An 8,335-nucleotide genomic window follows, 5' to 3' on the forward strand; every position below is an offset into this window, starting at 1 on the left:
GAGAGTTCATTTCCTAGAATGGTATCTGGTTCGTATGATCCTGGAAAACCTTAATTTTTTAAAGAATTTTTAAGATTTATTTAAAAAATTTAAAGCTCATTTTTTCTGCTACTTTTTTTTCCTACCTAGATTATCTCAGTCCTAGACATTTTGAGGATTTATTGAACTCTTATTCATTCTTTGAAAATCTGATTGAAAATCACATTACAAATTAGCAGATCTATAGTTGTTTAAAAGTGTTCCAATCCATTACCCAAAGCCTATCAAATTTGTGAGGTTTATTCAAACATACAGAATGTAATTTACTTTTGTGTTTTTTGGGAGGGATGAACTGAGGGGTATGATTTATTGAGGATTAACAGAGAAATGCATCACTTTAATATAATTTTACCTTTTCATTTGTGTTTTGTCTCTATATTCTTAATATGCTATTTCTAGGTTATATTTATCATCTGTCATTTACTTTTGTAAAGTAACTGCCAGTCTGTGTGATTTTTGTCAGTTAGACAGTGTCCTTAATCTTTATGGAGATAAGTCAAATTGCAATGTTATTTGGATCCACAATCAACACCCATGGAAGCAGCAGTCAATAAATCAAATGACATATTTCATTGGGCAAAGCTGCTGCAAAAGACCTCTTTAAATTGTTAAAAAGCAAAGAAGTCACCTTGAGGACTAAGGAGCGCCTGACCCAAGCCATGGTATTTTCAATTACCTCATATCCATGCGAAAGCTGACAACTAATAAGGAAGGTAGAAGGAGAATTGATGCGTCTGAATTATGATATTGGTGAAGAATATTGAATATACCACGTACTGCCAAAAGAATGAACAAATCTGTCTTGGAAGAAGTGCAGCCAGAATACTCCTTAGAACGAAGATGGCAAGACTTCATCTCATGTACTTTGGACATGTTATGAGGAGAGACCAATCCCTGGAGAAGGACATCATGCTTGATAAAGATGAGGGTCAGTGAAAAATAGGAAGACCCTCAACAAGATGCATTGACACAGTGGCTGCAATAAAGGGCTCAAACATAGCAACCATTTTGAGGCTGGTACAGAACCAGGCAGTGTTTCGTTCTGTTGTACGTAGGGTTGCTATGAGTTGGAACCAACTTGAGGACACCTAGCAGCAACAACATATTACCTAGATGCCTTAACCAGGTAATCCAGTTTTTAACGTGCTTCTTGAATGTAACTTAGTAACTCTATTCTACAGAAATTTCCCGTTCTGTGCACTTCAGCTGTTTTCTTTCTTTCTTTTTTTCTTCCTTCCTATCATTGGCTTAGTGCTTAAGAGAGAGTTCGGCAGCTAACCGAAAGGTCAGCAGTTCGAATCCACCCGGCTTGCCTTGGAAACCCTATAGGGCAGTTCTACTCTGTCTTATAGGGTCGCTATGAGACGGAATCGACTCAGTGGTAATGGGTTTGGATCACTGGCTTCTGAGGGTAAGTCAAAAAGTATTGCTACCAAGGTTCCAGCTCATACATGTCTGAGTTTATTCTAAACAAAACGTGTTTAAACATGTCTCTGTGATCTGCGGATGGCTGCAAACAAGTTGTCTCAGTAATACACTTGTGTAAGTCTCATTAGGGTGCCTTCAACAAAAAAAGGATACTTTTTGTGCCTTGGAAAAAAACGATTTCAAAGTCAGGTCTAATATCAAATTTTTAACAATTACTCTAGTGGGCATCTTCCCAAATCACTGAAAATTTGCAACAAGTTTATGAGTTTATGGGAATTCTCCCCTACATAAAGCTACATTTTTAGAAGGATCAAACATTTTAAGGAGGATGGGGAAGACCTCAAAGATGAGCCAAGAGAGAAGACTGCTCAAAAGTTATGGCGACTGTTTTTTGGGGGTTTCCAAAGGGATAATCTTGATAGATTTTCTAGAAGGACACAGGACGATCATGGGGGCTTATTATGAAAAAGTTTTAAGAAAATTGAAAATTGCATCGGTGATAAAAAGGCCAGGGATTTTTTTCCATCACAACAGTGCAGGGGCTCATTCTTTGAGAGTTGCAAAGGCTATCTTAAGAGAATTTTGTTGGGAAACCATACCCCATCCACCCTACAGCCCTGATTTTGCCACTTCAGATTTCTTTTAGTTCCAAAAACTCAAGGAACATTTAAAAAGAACACAATTTGAGTCCCTCGAGGATGCCAAAACTGTCATTTTGACATGTTGTAAATCGAAGAGCCCAGAATTCTTCAGGGGAGGGATAGAGAGATGGAAACACCGCCTTCAGAAGTGTGTAGACGTAGATGGAGGATATGTCCAGAAACAATAGCTTCACACTTTGATATTTTTGTTTAATAAAGGTTTCTATGATTTTGTAGCAAGATTTTTTGACTTAATTGGTAGTTACATTAGCTAAATGCAGACTTGAATCATTTTAAAATTAACATTTACATAGAAAATTAAAAGTGAAATTGGACACTGTGTTTAAGAATATGTGATCCCACAAAATATAAATAAGAATGCATATTTTATAGAAATGGAAAATATATTAAACAGACAGGTGCTTACAAATAATCTTATTCCCTATTTGTTTTGAGAAAATGATACTGCATTTTTTAACAACTTTTGCAGGTAACTAAAAATGAATTATAGCGAAATATAAATTTGGCTTCCTTATGAAAATAAGTTTGCAACTTTTTGAAATTTGACATGGAAATATTCAATTCACATTGGAAATAACTTTATTCCAGCAGTAGATATTACTTTAAATTTTAACAAGATACAATTTGGAAATGCTGTTTAAAAATATCTCCTTTAAAGATAATATAATGATCGAATATATGAGCAGAGCATGATAATTTAGATGTCTTTAGTTTTCTCATTCATTCACATAAGTAAGTATTTTACCATACTCAAACTACTCAATTGCTTAGCTATCTGAACTCAGTTACATTTCAAAATTATCAAGGGACTGTAAAGATTAGACATAGAAGAAACTGCTTAGTATTGAGAATAAACTGAGAGCTTTCTAACTCTGTCACTTACAAGCTCTCTGCTTTGGCATATTATGCACGCTCTTAAAACTCTAATTTATTTATCTGTAAAAGTAGGGAAATGAAGAATTTTAATGTTAAATAGTTGTAATAAGCAAAAGATAAATGATGCCAGATCGCAGTGTAAATCTTAATATAGGAACTGCTGACTTTAAAATGCTAGATGCAGTGTACAATAGCCAGTATTAATGCCTGAAGTTACCCTACATTTTGTTCAGTAAATGAATTTTAAGAAATGTTAACATGTTAGCAATTGGAAGAACACAACATTTATTCCTTTGAAAAGTTAACAATTTAAAGAAAAAAAAGGATGAAATTACAAATATAATGTAATAAGTCATCTATGGGACACTATATATAAACATTTCAAGGGGACTTGATTCATTTTTTTGGAAGACGACAAACCGCTATCTGGAAATGCTGCCAGATTGATATACAAAGATGAGTAGTAATTAGATGAAAGTACAAAACTTCCAGAAAGAGAGAATAGCATTTATAAAGGCCCAGGGGGTCGAGCATATTCAGACAACTGCAAATACTTTGGCATGACTGGAAGACAGAATGTTCGTTAGTGATGCTAAGAGATGAGGATTGAGATCCAGGAGAGGTTAGATCAAAGTGTGGTTACGTGTTAACCTAAAGACTTCTGATTTTATCCTAATGTTGGATCAAGAGTCATTGATGATTTTTAATTAGTATAGGAATATTCTCATCTTTGTGATTTATAAAGATAACTCTGACTAGAGAGTGATAACAGACAAACTATTTAGTGGGCTGTTAGAGGTAAATATGGAAAAAATGATGATTGTCTGAAATTACTGCAGGTGTAGTGGTTATGAAAGCACTAGACAGAGGACAAATTAGAGGGATAATTTGATACGTCAGGACCTCGTAAGGGAGGTTGAAATAGCAGGCTTTTCGAACTGAGACAGAAGGCAGAGAAGGTGGAAATACTTCATTGCAGTAAGAGGAGGGTAATGGCTAGTACTGAGAATTGCTTTTACAAAGGAAGTCCATGAAATTTTATCTCAGACGAAGAGTTCAGACTTATCCTAATCAAAATTTATAGAACTATTACCTTTTATGAGGTATTTCACTATTACCTGTAAATGAATGAGCCATGAGAAATGAACACGTGATCTTCTTTTTTATATTAGCCTACTACTGTATTTGCCTATTGTTTGTGTCACAACTGTAGGATTTGCAAGACGATGCTTGAAAACATTGTGGAAAACACTTAGGTTGAAACTTTGTTTGTATTCGGAAGGAATGGTTCTGAAATGTGCCGTAATTATGCAGACAGAACTGGTGGTTATGGATCTATTACCTTTGCTTGTTTTTCTCCATTTGGGGATGTCTAAGAACCTTGTTTTGAAATATCAGGTAGAACAAGTTAGATTCAGCATCAGACCGCATATTTGCTATTCTGGTTATTTTGAGCATGTCTGACTGAAGCTATGCATAGTAAAGCTTCTTCTTGGTAGTGAGTTATTGAAATGCCACATGATGGAAAGGCACGGGAGATAAACATATTGCGGCATATAATAACGTTCCATCTGCCAACGCTACAGCCTTTGTTATCTGGGCCTTTTCCTTGCCCAAGGGTTTCTCAATAACTTTGATAACATTATTACTATTCTACCCTAGATACATTTTTCATGAGCAATTATTAGCAGCTTTATTTTTACCAACAGCGCCATAAGCATCACAGCTTTCTTGCGTGCATTTGTTGGTACATTTACATATGTGTGGCTTAATGACTTTGTAAGCCATACAGCTTTTTATTCTTGAAAGATGTGATTAGAATTTATGCTTTTAATTTCCTAGAGCTCTTACTTCCACCGAAATAGGTAAGCAATCTTATCACTTTAGCTTGTTCATTATAAATTCATGCGTGCTAAATTAGTTTTCAAACTGAATTCAGGAATCACCCAATTGATAAGCGTGATAAATTAATGCCAGAGAAGCAGGTTGCCAACTACAGTAGCGGTTGTTTACTGAGATTTTTCTGCACAGATCTTTGCACGTATAAAAGGGGTTAGTTTACCCATCTATCACTTTAAGTGCTAAGGCACTATACAGTAAGTGCTATATGTCATTTCCACAGTATGCACATTGGAAGAATTTACTTGGTTACACATGCTGATATTTTTTCTCTTTTCTCCCTACGGCAAATGTAATACACTCCCCCAAATGCCAGATGGAAAACTAATTATCTCTAAAACTAATACAGCTGTGACTAAAGCAGTACTAGCTTACAACAAGTATGTCTTAGCCTGGCCTGGAGCAGCAGACCTAGAGACGAAGCCAAGTATAATATTTCCATGTCTAGTTTGTCGTCTGACTGCAAATAAGAAAGTTTATTGTAAGGAGGGCATGAGAAATTTGTTCCTAGTTAGTTTAGAGGGGAGGACTGAGGTTCAAATATTATGTCCTGGGTGAAGAGTTATAGTTCTCAGGGTAGCTCTTATTTTAGGCTGTATTTGAACTTCTTCTCTGCTCTATAGGGTTGCTATGAGTCAGAATCAACTTGAAGGCAGCAGATTTGATTTTTCGTTTTTATAGAGTTGAAATTTCCCATATTTGGCTCCCTGGTGGCACAGTGGTTAAGAGCTTCACTGCTAACCAAAAAGACCAGCAGTTCAAATCCACCAGCTACTCCATGGAAAACTATGGGGCAGTTCTGCTCTATCCTATAGAATCGCTATGACTCCCTGACATGGACTGAATTATGTCCTTCAAAAATATGTATTAATGAGACTTTCGGCAAAATGACACTGTAGGCAGAAGCACCACGCCGTCCCTCCACAGCAAAGATCCGAAAAACTAAGCCGAACAGAGAAAATAAGAATCCTGAAACCCCAAAATAACAAAAGAAGAGATAAAGAACTCAGCCAAGCACCAAATGGAGTGAGAAAAGTGACAGAGAATGGAGAGCGAGGAGAGATTCATGCAGAGGTCCCCTACCAGCTAACACAGCGCGGATCCGCCATCTTGGACTCCTATCGGAGACCAGCAAACAGGGGGTACAAGAAAGCAGCTTCATGGAGCTTCCAGCCGTAGAGAAAACAACCAGTAATTTGCGATATACGCCTTCCCACCCCCGACCCTTCTTCTCCCCCACTCGGCCTCCTCTGCTTCCTGCAGCCACAATCTCTTCACCAGGAAACACCAGCTGCTTGGATTCCACACACCCGAATGGGCTGGCTCTCTGAGTGCCATTTGTTGGCTGCTGGTGATGCTTTTTTCCTCTTTTTTTGATTTCTTCCTAACCTCTCACCACCTCCCCCTCCTTTCGCTCAAATACCTGGCTCCGTGTGCCATCTGTGCTTCTTCCTGAGGGGCTGCAGAGCTCCGGTAATATGTGACATAGGCTTTCCCACTGCCTACACTTCTTCACCAACACTCAGCCCCCTCTGCTTCCCGTGGACACAGTCTCTTGTCCGAGCAACACCGGCTGCTTGGATTCCACCAGCCCACACTAGCTGGCTCTCTGAGTGCCATTTGTTGGCTGCTGGTGTTGCTTTTTTTTCTGCTTTTTTTGATTTCCTCCTTACCTCTCACCACCTCCAACTCCTTTTGCTCAAATACCTGGCTCCATATGCCATCTTTACTTCTTCCTGAGAGGCTGCGGAGCTCCGTTCGAGTGTGGAGCTGCTTCCCGGTCTGGGCTGCTGCGCTGGTGGGGTCCCGGGGCTTTTGTTCATTGGTTTGTTCTGAATTGTTTGTTTGTTTTCTTTTCCTTTTCTTGAGTTGGGAGCCCTTTCTGGCCAGGCGGTGCTGCGTGGCAAGGAGACTACCCACTCGGCTTGAACAGACGTGCAGAGGGATCCCTGAGACCATTTTTTTGGTTGTTAGTTTTTTTTTTTTTTTTCTATTTTTTGGGTGGCTTATTTTGTTCCTTTTTTTATTTGTTTTGTTTCCTTTTCCCTCTTTTTCACTTTTTGTCTTTCTTCATTACTCAGTTAATCATCTCTCTATATCATCCTTCTCTTTCTGTTCCTGTATACCTGGCGTTGTATATCTCTACGTCTTCTAGCCAGACTGTACTGCGAAATCTAAGACGAACTTCCCCAGACCTCATAGCTGCACCGGTTGGATCCCTGGGAACTTTGCAATTCTTTAACCTTTCCCATTTTTATTTATTCATTCTTTTCTTCCTCTTCCCCTTTCGGTTTTTCTCCATTTCATAGTCTCTCATCTCTCCACTCCAACGGCAAGCTCCCATAGCATTTTTATTTGTCTGTTTTTGGCTCCTGTTCCTCTCTCCTCTCTCCCATATCCATCTTAGCTCCACACATAACATCTCCCCACTACATCCTGCCTACCTGCACCGTGTGGTTAACATCACACCACCAAGCAGCACAGGCTTGGCCTACTGGAACCTGCCCTGCAATGATGACCAACCAGCCCTGGTGGCTGTAGTAAGTGCCACAAACAACCCGTCCCAGTAACTCCTCTTCAGCAAGACCTGCACTGCCGTACCATATCTGAGTGACTGATTCTGCAATTGGTGAAGGAGGAGAAAAGTATTGTGCCCACAGACAAGCAAACAACAAGAAACACACAGTCTGCCTGCTCAAACATAGTCAAATTTTGAGAAAAAGGGACAAAACAAAAAAATCTACAATCAATAAACGAGAAAAATAACTACTGAATGCGATGAAGACAGCAGACAATATCAAAACATTTACAAAAACAGGACAGGATGGTTCCAGTAGGTATCCAAAATAAAACACCAGATGACTTTCTAGTGGAAGAAAAGGCACTAGAACTACCTGATAGGGAATTCAAATCTCTAATACTCAGAATTCTCCAAGAGCTGAGGCAAAAAGCTGACAAACATGGGGAAAAAAATAGACACATTCATGGAAAATACGGACAAAAAATTGGAAGAATTCAGGAAGATGATGCAGGAACAAAATGCCAAAATAAATTCACAACCAGAAATCATACAAAGACAACAATTAGAAATCTGAAAGATAAAAAACAAGACTTCAGAAATGGATGGTGTAATAGAAGGGCTGAGCAGCAGATCTGAAATGGTGGAAGACAGGATAAGTGGAATTGAAGACAAACACTTGGATACAACTCTGTTTCAGGAAAACTCAGGAAAAAGAACAAACAAAAATGAAGAGACCCTGAGAGTTATGTGGGATAGAATCAAAAGCAAAATTTTCGAGGGATTGGAATTCCAGACAGGGGGATAAAACAGACAACACAGAGAGGATCATTGAAGAACTGCTGACAGAAAACTTCCCCAATATCACGAAAGATGAAAAGCTGGCCATCCAAGAAGCTTAATGAACCCCATA

The sequence above is a fragment of the Trichechus manatus genome, unplaced genomic scaffold (genome assembly GCF_000243295.1).
Source record: "Trichechus manatus latirostris isolate Lorelei unplaced genomic scaffold, TriManLat1.0 scaffold00152, whole genome shotgun sequence".
In the NCBI taxonomy this organism is placed as follows: Eukaryota; Metazoa; Chordata; class Mammalia; order Sirenia; family Trichechidae; genus Trichechus; species Trichechus manatus.